Source organism: Macaca nemestrina, chromosome 4, assembly GCF_043159975.1.
Source record: "Macaca nemestrina isolate mMacNem1 chromosome 4, mMacNem.hap1, whole genome shotgun sequence".
Lineage (NCBI taxonomy): Eukaryota > Metazoa > Chordata > Mammalia > Primates > Cercopithecidae > Macaca > Macaca nemestrina.
Window position 1 is genome coordinate 91,272,020 of NC_092128.1, and position 14,065 is coordinate 91,286,084.

Here is a 14,065-nt window from a genome sequence, read left to right on the forward strand (position 1 = left end):
AAATTAAAGACGATTGAAATAAATGGAAAAACATGGCCCAAGTTCATGAATTGTAAGATTTAACATTGTTGAAATGGTAATACTCCCCAAACTGAACTACATATTCAACACAATTTTTATCAGAATTCTAGCTCACTTCTTTGTACAAGATGACAAACTGGGCCGGGCGCGGTGGCTCAAGCCTGTAATCCCAGCACTTTGGGAGGCCGAGACGGGCGGATCACGAGGTCAGGAGATCGAGACCATCCTGGCTAACACCGTGAAACCCCGTCTCTACTAAAAATACAAAAAACTAGCCGGGCGAGGTGGCGGGCGCCTGTAGTCCCAGCTACTCCGGAGGCTGAGGCAGGAGAATGGCCTAAACCCGGGAGGCGGAGCTTGCAGTGAGCTGAGATCCGGCCACTGCACTCCAGCCCGGGCTACAGAGCAAGACTCCGTCTCAAAAAAAAAAAAAAAAAAAAAAAGATGACAAACTGATTCTAAAATTCATATGAAATTTAGGGGGACTCAGAATAGCCAAAACAAATTTGCAAGAGAAGAACAAAGCAGGACTCACATTTCCTGATTTTAAAAATTAACTACAAAGCAACAGTAATTAAGACAACATGGTATTGGCACAAGGGTAGATGTACAGATCAACAGAATATAACTGCCAGTACTAAAAATAAACCCATACATCTATGGCCAACTGATTTTTGACAAGGCTGCCAAGATCATCCAATGGGGAAAGAATAGTCTTTTCAACAAAGGGTACTGGGGCAGCCAGATAGCGACAGTGAAAATAATGAAATTGGATCCTTACCTCAAACATCCACAAAAATTAACTTAAAATGGATCAAACACCAAAATGTGAAAGCTATCACTATAGTAGCTTAAGAAGAAAACAAATGGGTAAGCCTTTATGATCCTGGATGTGACAATGGATTCTCAGATTTGACATCAAAATCATAAAGTCTTGAAATAGACTTCATCGAAACTCAAAACTTTTATGCTTCATCTTCCTTAGAAAAGTGATTATTTTTTTCCTTTTTTTCTTTCCTTTTCTGAGACAGAGTTTTGCTCTTTTTGCCCAGGCTGGAGTGCAATGGCGCGATCTCGGCTCACCGCAACCTCCGCCTCCCGGGTTCAAGCAATTCTCCTGCCTCAGCCTCCCGAGTAGCAGGGATTACAGGCATGTGCCACCACCCTGGCTAATTTTGTATTTTTAGTAGATACGGGGTTTCTCCATGTTGGTCAGGCTGGTCTTCCTGCCTGACCAACTTCCTCAGGTGATCCACCCGCCTCGGCCTCCCAAAGTGCTGGGATTACAAGCGTGAGCCACCGCGCCCGGCAATTCTTTCCTTTTCTTACAGAGAAAATTGTTCAGAGTCACAAAAAACTTCTGTGCTTCAAAGAACACCACCTAGAAAGTTAAAATCTACAGAATATAGATGCACTTATATGGTGCATATGTATGTGCAAATCATATATCTGTCAAGGGACTAACTTGTATCTAGAATCTATAAAAACTTTTACAACTCAATAAGAAGACAAATAACCCAATGTAAAACATGGGCAAATAGTTTGATTAGACATGTCTCCATGGAAGATATACAAATGGCCAATAAGTACATGAAAAGATGCTTGAGAACATTAGTCATTAGAAAAATACAAATCAAAACTACCGTGAGATACTACTTCACACCCACTAAGATGGCTAGAATCAAAAAGTCATATTCATAGTGACAGAAGACAGGCAAATTCCTAGGCCGACAGGGATGGGTCCCTGGTAAAACTCAACCTTCAAGCCAAAGACAGTTTAAAGCCTGAAAACTGAGCTGCCGGTTCTGGATACAGTCCACAACTGGAGTGAGAACTTCTATCCCCATCTTACCCTCTCTCTCTATCAGTTCCTTCTGGATGATGCCTTTTAACCAATGCTTTTTCCATAGCTCACCCATAGACAAATCAGCATGCATTTCCCCATTGTAAGCCCATAAAAGCCCTGGACTCAGCCTGACAGATGGCTACCTGCTCTCAAGTTGTCTCTCACAGCTGAGAGCTCTCCTTCTGTAACTCAATAAAATTCTTCTCTGCCTTACTCACTCTCTGGTGTCTGCCCACCTCATTCCTCTTTTTCTCAGGACAAGAACCCAGAACCTGCCAAACAGCAGGAGCAAAAAGAGCTATAACACTCTGGCTCGCTGAGCTATGGGAGTGAAGAGCTGTGACATTTCTTGGGGACTCAGACCTTGGGATTCCCCAAGCAAGAGCTGTAACACCCTTTGGGGCTCCACAGTTGCTGGTATCTCTGGGTTTTTGGGCACCACCGTGTTCCCTTTGTCTAGACGCCAGACATGGAAGCAACTTGTGGCATGCTCAGTCCAGCTGCAAGCTGAGCTGGAGCTATGGCAGGCTTGGGATTTGGCCTGGCTGCAAGCCAAATGCAGCCTGCCAGGCCAAGCAGACAGAGGGAGCCCAGCAGTCCCCAAGCGAGACCTGGGCAGAGGCTGCAGTGGCCATAATTCTCAGCTGGCAAAGTGGCCCTGAAGAAATCCTGTAACAATATAATAACAAATGTCAACAAGGATATGAATAAATAAGAACCCTCAAATATTGATGGTGGGAATGTAAAATAGTGCCACTGTTTTGAAAAACAACCTAGTAGTTCCTAAAGGGGTTAAATAGAGAGTCACCATATAACCCAGCAATTACATTTCTAGGTATATTCCCAACAAAAATAAAAACACATATCCACACAAAAATTGTACATGAATAATTATAGCAGCATTGTTTATAATAGTTAAAAGGTGGAAAGAACCCAGGTGTCTGTCAATGGACAAATGAATAAACAAAATGTGGTATAGCCATATAATGGAATATATTTATCCACAAGGAACTGAGTACTGATACATCGTACAACTTAAATAAATCTTGAAAATATTATATTAAGTAAACAAAAGCCAGTCACAAAAGTCTATATATTATATGATTTCATTCACGTGAAAATCCAGAATACAGAAACTAGTAGAAACAGAAAGTAGATCCATGGTTGTTTGGGATTAGAGGTAGGGTATTGGAAGACAGGCAGTAATAGATAAAGGGTATGGAGGGTTTTTTGTTTTTTTGAGATGATAAAAATGTTTTAAAATTGACTGTGGTGATGGTTTCACATTATCTTTGAATATTCCAAAACCACTGAATTGTACACTCTAATAGCGTGAATTGTATAGTGTGTGAATCCTCTCCCAATAAAGCTATTTTTAATTGATAATTAATATAGGCGAACAAATTGAGGAAACTAGTGGAAGAATTAGACAATTTCACCATCATAATGGAAGATTTTAACATATCTCTTCCAAATATTGATAGATCAAGTGGACAAAAAAATCAGCTAACTATGGAAAATTTCAACATAATTAAATAACACTGAATGAATGGACCCCGAAATCAGAATACATGTCCTTCTAAAGCACACATGGAACAGTTACTAACTCAATCATGTTAAGGCCATGAAGCAAGTCCCCAGAGTTTCAAAAAGTTAGGTCACACAAAACCTCATTCTATGACTACAATGCAATTAAGTTAGAAATTAATAACAAAAAGAAATAACAAATTTATCTCATATATTTAGAAACTAACCCATAGGTAAAAAAAAGAAATTTTAATGAAAAATTTAAAAATTTTTAATATATTTTATCCATTTTTAAGAAATCTGAAATATGATAAATGTATTAAAGCTAACTATAATAAAAAATTATACAAGTAAATACACTGAATCTTGAAGTTTCTCAAAGACTGTTATAAGTCTTTGAGCACTAGCTAAGAAGAAATTTCTAGCTGATAGGCAGGATAAATTACTCAGCTATACACAAATATTTAGGTATTGCTGGGATACTCACAAATATTTAGGTATTGCTGGGATACTTGTCTATGAATGGCGCTATGGGTAACAAGCTTACAAAGCCAGACTTTTTTTTTTTTTAACTCTCCTCCTGTAAATACATGATTCTCAGTATCCATTGACATGGGAAACATGTTGGAGAGTTCCTGATTTTTGTGATTATACTCCCAGCAATAATTATTCCATCCAAAACGATATTCAGAGATGAAGAGCCTGAAAAAACAAGACTTGATGAGATTTTTTCCTAAGATTTTCCTTTCCCTGCCCAAATTAGTCAAAATTTAAGTACAGCTATTTTAATCGGCCTCCTAGAAACAACATCAAACTTGAACAAGCAAAAACATACCCATGTTTTTATTTCATGGGGCACTAGTTGATATGATAATTTTATAAATGCTGTAGATATTTTACTCACCCAACTTAAAATAGATTTTCCCTGGTAAACAATGATATGTTACATACAGGAAAAGTTGTACAGAACTACCTAAAGTACATGTAATTAGGAATACCACCAAATTAAAATACTCTCTTTTTTGTAGACACACTTCAAGTAATATTATTTTTAAAACATCGGTAATTGGTTAAAATACAGCACTCATATATCTAGTAGATACAACTTCGCTCATTACCAAACTAAAATTTCTGGAGTTTAAATTGTCTTTTGACATTTAGAACAAAACTTAAGTGCTAGAGGCTAAAACTGTAGCAATGGAGCATGGTCAGCTTTTTGTCCTACAGTTATCAGTAAGATGAAGTATTTCTGAACTAAAATCTAATAAAAATTTCAATAATATTAAGTTATTATTTCAAAGCCCTTAGGAATGTTTCAAGACATGTGAAGAATAGAATTATTTATAGAATACATTGGCTTCCTCTGAACAATGCTCAAGGAGAGATATATCTCTTTACTTAATGGCTTACAAAGCAGGTTCTCTTAAATATCATACATGCAATGAGCACATTTCTATTCTATGTTCTCTCTCTAATGAATGGCACTTATAATAAGAATGATATAGGTTACCGTTGATTAACTATTTTCTTTGTATCAGGATGTGTTACATGCTTTACCTGTCTTATATATACACTCATGGCAATAAAACAAAGTAGTTCTTAAGATTATTATTATTATCACTATCATTTAATTTTAAAGATATAAAATCTGGGACCACAAAAGTTTAATTAGTCAAGGCCATCTACCCAGTAAACATTCAATTCCAGATACGTAGTTCCCAAAAGCCTGGAAGATTTCCTTCATTCCATGATTTCACTTGCTTTTCCTTGTTATCAGCCAGCTATAAAATAAAATCCAAATAGGTATGTGTATACCCCAAAGTGAGAAAAATATGATTGCTTTTGACAGTCTTTCAGACTCCAGAATAAAACACAAGAATTGTGTTGACCTGGAGCAAGAAATTATTTGTCCTACTTTTGGCCTGCCTGTTTCATTTTCCAGTGAAGATCAAATATTTCGTCAGGTCTTCTTTATGGAGTTGTGTTGTTCGTTTATTTTCAAATAGCTTCTTACTCTCAGAGCACACCTGTGTTAAACTTAATTTTGAATAACTTTAAAAGATGAAATAGTGAAAGTATTGTTTTTGATGTGTGCTTGTCCAGAGTCTTCCGTAACCTCGTTTTGAGCAGCAGCTGTCAAATTTTAATGTCTGTAACAATGCACATCTATGGACTGGCTGGATTGCCAGGCTTGGAACAGGACGGGGATTTCCAGATGATTCTGAAGCACGTGACATTAAGATGACACCTCAAGAAAAGTGATTGTATTGAACATGATTATAATCTTGTTTAAATCATAAGGGTGGCCAGAAGAGGAGCTCCAGGGTCAGATGAACCCATAGTTAGATTTTACTTCTGTTGCTTTCTAGCTCTGATTTAGGACAAATCTTTTAACCCCTTAGCCGGTGTTGTGAGGATTTAATGAGATCAAATGGGAAAGACTTTCACTCTTCCCTTTTAAAGCTCAGATCTTTGCACAACAAATCCAGTTTTCTTTCTATTCCACAATACTACCTCTAAGAAAGGGCAATGTGCTGCCTGCTCTAAATGCTGTGCCTTAAAAATGCTGCCAGTCTTCTTAAACTCCTAAGCATCAAGCCAAGGCTATTCATTTCCTTGACAATTAATCTTAACACTCATTACTTTTTGAATTTTCCACTGCACCACTTTATTTTGGCATTCTGGGCCTTCTTTTGGCAATAATGCCATTTGTTTGGAGAAATACAGTGAGGGTAGAAATGTAACACTTCACACAACAGTTTATAAGGTACCATGTTCCAGGCAGCAGGAACTCACCTGAGCTTTGTCACAGAGGCTTGCTGCCTCTCTGGTTCCTTTGAATATGGCTGGCAGGTAGCTTAATTCATTTTGGCTTGAGCAGCTTTTGCTCTGGCTTCAAGTAGAAGCAAAGTACCTTTTATTACTGGACACACTTCAGGAGACGTAAGTACCTTGGAAGACACTAAAAGAGTATGTTCTCTACTCTGGTAATAGCTGTGCTACAGAAGAGGATAGAAAAAAATTTAAAAGTCAGGAATTTATACTTTAATCTTTATGTATATAGATCCTTGGTGAAATGCAAAAGAATATTCTCTGATTTATTAACTTCTTACAGCCTATGGACTTTCCATCTTAACAGGGCCCTTAATTTAAAGTGAGTTTCTAATGGAAAGCAAATGGTAGTAAACTTTACAAAAGGATAGAATGGTATAGTCATTAAAACATTATTGAAGTAATATGAAATACTTATTTGAAATGACTACTGGCATCACCAGAAAGGATCTTTAACCTTTGAGTAATTTTATAGTTCTGACTCTTACTTCCAAATTTAGATTTCATCAGCTCTAACAGAAAATATAAGAACAGTAGCCTCAGTGCAGGTTTAGTTTATATTTTGCCATCTTTAATTTACAGTTCTCTAGTAAACCAAAATAATAAAAACAAAAATTAGGCTAAAAAATAGTTACTAAAACTAATTATTTTGTAGTTGTATTTCTTTCAGGCAATAGTTTACCCTCAGGAATCTAATTTGTGGCACTTATTTCCTCCAGACCAAAGTCTGAAGTTTGACTCCACAGCTTCAAGACTGTGCAACACCGGTGATATTCAACATCTCTAACTCTCCATTTTCTTGTGCATAATACAGGAATAGCAATAATTCCCTCATAGATTATGGAAGCATCAAAGACCAATGCTAAAAGATAGTGGGCACTCAACAAATAATAATCTTTTACCACACTATGATATGAATATTTTAAAGTAAATGACAAAAAAGATTAAGTGGAATTACAAAGGAAGACAGGCAAGGCATCTTCATGGGATGTCTAGTTGTTTGAAGAATGGAATCATACAAAGTTAATTGCCACGAGAAACTTAGAAAGTCAGTGTTTGCATTTCTTTAGACTCAAACACTTGAATTTTCACTGTTTCAAGGTTAAGCTCATCAAGCTAGTATTTGGTTTTGATGAATTTTATGAATTTATTAGTTTTTCTTAGTATAACCATTGTGTCTAAAGTTCTCATTTATGGGTTCATCTATGGAAGAACACTGCGTACTTACCACTTCATTAATGTAGAGGTCTTTAGATTTGGAATCTATGCTATTATACTGTAATACCTAAGATTTGAAAGTACATTTCTGTAAGAAAAATGTATTGCAGTTATAATAATTTAAGGATGTCATTTTCAGAATGTTAATTGTGTATAGGCAAAATTACTAAAGCCAAAAAATATGCAACAGCTTGGAATTTAATTGCAACTAGGAGACTACCCTTTGGAAAGTGCATGTGGATGGAAATATTTATGAGTTGGCACGGAAAGCTGGCTCAGTATATTTGCTATGGAATAATTTTAACTGTTACCTTGTTTTACAAGCTGGATTTTATCTGGTGCCTTTTGAGGAGGGTTGAACAAGTCTATACATCCACTCTACATGCTGAGGTTGTTGTTTTAGTTTTCAGTTTCAGATATGCTTGAGAAGATTTTAATAAACTTTCACAGGAAAAAGACCAAATAAATCAAAACTCCAACATTCTCCACATAAGAGTGACATGATATTTTACATGCTGTATTGTTTCATATACCATCAATTCTGTACCAGATTCTAGCAAAGAAAAATATCTTGCCTCAAGAATTTTTATTTTTTGGACCACCAACAAACAAAAATCCAAAAATAAACAAAGACCAAACCAAGAAAGAAAGCATAAAACAGTAAAAATCAAAACCATGACTTGCATGTTAAATCTAAAAAGAAACCATATAATAAATTTTCTGCTCATTTTGATTATAATCAAAGTTTTTCAAACTTAGTGGTCTTTCTCACAAAAGATCTAATATCTAAAAATCTAAATTTGTCCAAAGTAAGGAACTGATTAATGAGATATATTTACAATGGATTATTCTGCAGACATTAAGAGATGGCATTGTAAGAAAACATAATGGCATGGGTAAATGGGCATTATATCTTAAACTGAAAAAATATAAAATGTGGCCCTATTTCTGTTTAAAAAGTGGTGCTTATTCACTGGAAAATTAGTTTGTAATCCTATTCACCAGAAGTTTTTTTTTCATGTGGTATAGACTTACAGTAGTTTATTTGCTTTGAAGTTAAATCTATTTTCTAAAATTTCTAGTAATGGATATATTAATACTTATTGTGAATATACTTATTGTGAAATGAGTTCTATTACTGGAAAATTGGTTTGTAATTCAATTCACCAGAAGTTTTCTTCATGTGGTACAGACTCACAGTATATTATTTGCTTTGAAGTTAAATATATTTTCCAAAATTTCTAGTAATGGATATATTCTACTTATTGTGAATACACTTATTGTGAAAAGAAAGAAATTACTAAAATAATAAAATTTAAAAAAACAGGGTGTAAGCAGTGGCTACTGTCTCTTCATAAGTAAGTAGCCTATTCAATATTGACATTTCACTCCCAAATTTATGGCAGAGGGTTCAAGTGTGTCCAACCGGGACAAGTCACCAGAAGAGCCAAGTCATGGACCAAGGAGGAAACGAGCACAGCAGGCCCCAGGTGAGTTAGGAACTGCACAACTACAGCAGATTCAGAATCGAGGAACATAGAGAACACTGCAGGTCATCCCAGTAACCAACGGGTCCGGAGTCAAAATCCAAAACATGAAAGAAAACTGTTTCTTGCCCAGTGATATTTTCCATGTTAAAAGGCCCCCTTTTCTCTCCCTTTCTGTGTTTTTTTTCTCTCTCAAAAGAACCCCCAAACTGTGTGAGGTGTTGTGTCCCGAAGGCAATAAAACTTTAAATCAAGAAACTCTTACCTTAAGAATCCATATTCCCAAGGTCAGTAGAGGAATACTCTGATTTGATGATGCTTAATGAATCCAATGTTTTATTAATTAAGTCAAGCCACACATACATACAAATGTACATTATTTACTTACACATCTTGTTTTTATATGGTTTATATATCTGTATCAATTTTTAAATCCTGTTATTCCTGCAATATGTTCAGAACTGCTTAATGACTCTTTATGAGACTTAGGAGAAGTTAGATGTTAGGAGAGTTCTAGGTGAGTTCTAATTTTCCAGAAATCATATTAGGAAAGTAATTTTAAAATAACTATGTTGAATTCTAGAGAAAACCAATGACCTAAATTTAAATTCTAAACTTGAAACCAAAACTTTTGACCCCATCTTTAGGGTGCTTCTGTTGTGCATATTGTAAGGAGAAGATCAGGTTATACCCCACTGAGGAATTCCTCAGCTAATGTCTTACAAAACTATAAAGACTCTTCCAATACACTCATCCTGGGAAAATGATTACTTAATGCATTTACAATCTTTATCTCCAGATTAAAATAATCTCAATTCAGTTTAATTTTCTTTATAGGCTGTATTTCTTTTTTGCTCACTTGTGAATTTCCTTGATTTTTCTGAAAATGAGATGCCCGAAATTAAACTTTGCACTAATAGAATCAGTATACTAATTCATTCTAATGCTGGGAAGATTTCACTCCCAGCACTTTTAAGATAATTAATCTCAGATTATGAAAAGGCAGCAACTTGTAGAGCAGCCCACCCTATGGTCACAAAGATAAAACAGAACCTGCAAATCAGATGATAAGTTCAACTAGTAATAATAATTGTTGTTTATTAAGCGGTAATAGTAAGGCCATTGTTTTAATTCATCACACCTGTCACAAATATTTGGCCCGAAGGCTGGCTCTTCAAGCAGATTTCCAGCTGGCTTCCCAGAGAGTCTTATTATTTCCTATTGGCAATACCCAAGGACCAGCTCTTCTTCCAGCATCTTCCTCCTGGTCCTAAGAGTCTTTCCTTGCACCTCTTATGAGATGCCCCTTGCAGCTCATCTTAATACGCTAACCAAAACAACTACTTAAGAGTGCGGAAGCCTGTTCCTATGAGTGTGGAGACCTCAGGAGACACAATACATTTTACGTAAGTACAGGCTAACCACTCAATTCATCTTATCATGAGTCAACACATAAATCCAGGTTTCACAACCATCTCCGGTTATACTTCCTAGTTCGCTCCCTGTGACATTTGAACCCTTCACATACTGGTGCGTAAACACATCCAGAAAGAGCCAACCTAAATGATTTCAAGTAGCCCACTAGGTGGCAGAGGTGTTTACGAGGAAGTGAAGCTCAACAAGGCTCAAGTCTCCAACAGTTTAGCAAGTCAGGAAATGAAAGAGAAACTAATTGGAGAATATATGGTATTTCTGAATTACATGATAAATATGTATTAAACTGTGAATCTCCCCCACCCCCAAACACACACCACACTACAGGAGTTCCAGTTTTAAACAAGATATGAAAAACCAACAAAAATAGCAACAGCTACCTGACTTAGCCAACATTGCTATTTTAAATAATTTTTAAATTATTAATAAACATAATTCATCACATAAACGTAATTAAAGACAAAAACCACATGGTTATATCAATAGATGCAGAAAAGGCCTTCAATAAAATTAAACATCCCTTCACATTAAAAACTCCCAATAAACCAGGTATTGATGGAACATACCTCAAAATAATAAGAGCCATTTATGACAAACTCACAATCAGTATCATACCGAATGGGCAAAAGCTGGAAGCATTCCCTTTGAAAACCAGCACAAGACAAGAATGCCCTCTCTCACCATTCCTGTTCAACACAGTATTGGAAGTCCTGGACAGGGCAATCAGGCAAGGGAAAGAAATAAAGGGTATTCAAATAGTAACAGAGGAAATCAAACTGTCCCTGTTTGCAGGTCATATAATCCTGTATCTAGAAAACCCCATCGACTCAGCCCAAAAACTTCTTAAGCTGATAAACAACTTCAGAAAAGTCTCAGGATAGAAAATCAATGTGCAAAAATCACAAGTATTCCTGTATAGCAACAACAGACAAGTAGAGAGCCAAATCGTGAATGAATGCCCATTCACAATTGCTACAAAGAGAATAAAATTCCTAGGAATACAGCTAACAAGGGAAGTGAAAGCCCTCTTCAAGAACTACCAACCATTGCTCAAAGAGGACACAAACAAATAGAAAAACATTCTACCCTCATGGATAGGAAGAATCAATATCATGAAACTGTCCATATGCTTAAAGTAATTTATAGATACAACGCTATTCCCACTAAACTACCATTGACATTCTTCACAGAATTAGAAAAAACAACTTTAGAATTCATGTGGAAGCAAAAGAGAGCCCATATAGCCAAGACAGTCCTAAGCAAACAGAACAAAGCTGGAAGCATCACGCTACCCAACTTCAAACAATACTACAAGACTACAGTAACCAAAACAGCAAGGTACTGGTACAAAAACAGACACATAGACCAATTGAACATAATAGAGACCTCAGAAATAAGAACGCACATCTACAACCATTTGATCTTCGACAAACGTGACAAAAACAAGCAATGGGGAAAGGATTCCCTGTTTAATAAATGGTTCTGGGAAAACTGGCTAACCATATGCAGAAAATTGAAACTAGACCTTTTCCTTACGCCTTATACAAAAACTAACTCAAGATGGATTAAAAACTTACATGTAAAACTCAAAACTATAAAAACCCTAGAAGAAAAGCTAGGCAATATCATTCAGGATATAGGCACAGGCAAAGATTTCATGATGAAAACATCAAAAGCAATTGCAGCAAAAGCAAAAATTGACAAATGGGATCTAGTTAAACTAAACAGCTTCTGCACAGCAAAAGAAACTGTCATCAGAGTGAACAAAGAACCTACAGAATGGGAGAAAAATTTTGCAAACTATCCATCTGACAAATGTCTACTATCCAGAATCTACAAGGAGCTTAAACAAATTTACAAGAAAAAAACAACCCCATTAAAAAGTGGGCAAAGAACATGAACAGACACTTCTCAAAAGAAGACATTTATGTGGCCAACAAACATATGAAAAAAAGCTCAACATCATTGATCATTAGAGAAATGCAAATCAAAACTACAATGAGATACCATCTCACACCAGTTAGGATAGCAATTATTAAAAAGTCAAGAAACAACAGATGCTAGTGAGGCTATGGAAAAACAGGAGCACTTTTATACTGTTGTTAGGAATGTAAATTAGTTCAACTATTGTGGAAGACGGTGTGGCAATTCCTCAAAGACCTAGAAACAGAAATACCATTTGACCCAGCTATCCCTTTACTGGGTGTATACCCAAAGGAATACAAATCATTCTGTTACAAAGATACATGCACGCGTATGTTTATTGCAGCACTATTCACAATAGCAAAGAGACAGAGTCAACCCAAATACCCATCAATGATAGACTGGGTAAAGAAAATGTGGTACACATGTACCACCCCCCGAATACTCTGCAACCATAAAAAGGAATAAGATCATGTCCTTTGCAGGGACATGGATGGAGCTGGAAGTCATCATCCTCAGCAAACATACACAGTAACAGAAAACCAAACATCACATGCTCTCACTTATAAGTCAGAGTTGAACAATGAGAACACAAGGACACAGAAAAGGGAACAACACACACTGGGGCCTGTTAAGTGGGCAGGGGGAAGTAGAACATCAGAATAAATAGCTAATGTGTATGGGGCTTAATACCTAGGCAATGGGCTGATAGGTGCAGTAAACTACCATGGCACACGTTTACCTACGTAACAAACCTGCACATCCTGCACATGTATCCCAGAACTTAAAATAAAATATAATTAATTTTTTTAACTGTCCCTATTTTTTTATTTTTAAAAGAGTGAACTTTAAAGGAAATCCTGGGTTACTGATGTTCCACTGACACAGTCATTTATTGAAAATGACTGGAAGTCTGCGCACTTGCACGCTCTGGGCCTCTTCCTGTTGTCTGTCATCTGCTACATGTCAAAACTTGTTATTTAATCAGAGCTAACATATCCCTTTTAGCCATGCAACTGGATTCTAGATTTGACTTGGTCACAGTATTTGGAAAGATATCTCTTTGTTCTTTCTCTGCAGTCTTTATTTAAGCTATCTTAGCAATTATCCTCTTGGTTTCACAATGACATCACCTCTACATATGTTCCATATGATAAAAATAAGTAAGACCTGGTGGAAAGACACTGAGATTATTTTCACCCAAAGACCTAGATTTGAGTGTTGACTTTGCCACTTATTAAATCCTGGGCACGTTTTCTGACATCTTCAAGCTTTGGTTTTTTTAACTAGTAACATGGAGAAAACAGCTAAACTCACAAAATCATTGAGAAGATTAAAGGAAAGTATATGGAAATCAACTTAAAGAATTATACAAATGTAAATAAATATGTGTATGGAACTATGTAAATATATATGCAAATACATATTATTATTTAGTTTTGCCAAACACAATGTGAAAGAAACATAGGACTCAGGAATATCAATATTGCAAACCTAGAAAGACAAAAAGTGCAAATTTTGCAGGGCTCAACTTGAAAGTTTCTAGAGGACAAACACTTGTGTTGGTGGAAGGCCGTGGTGTGACAGGACACAGAGGCTTGCCTGCTGGAGAGCTTTTATGAGCCTTGGCAGCACAGCATAAGAGAACAGATGATTCAGATCCTCTTCTTGTGAAGTCAAAATTATGTATTAATAGAATGTGTGCTGTGACTGTTTTCCTTGATACAAATGTAAGGTAATAGTCTCAGAATTTCAGATCTAATTGCTTTGTTTTGGA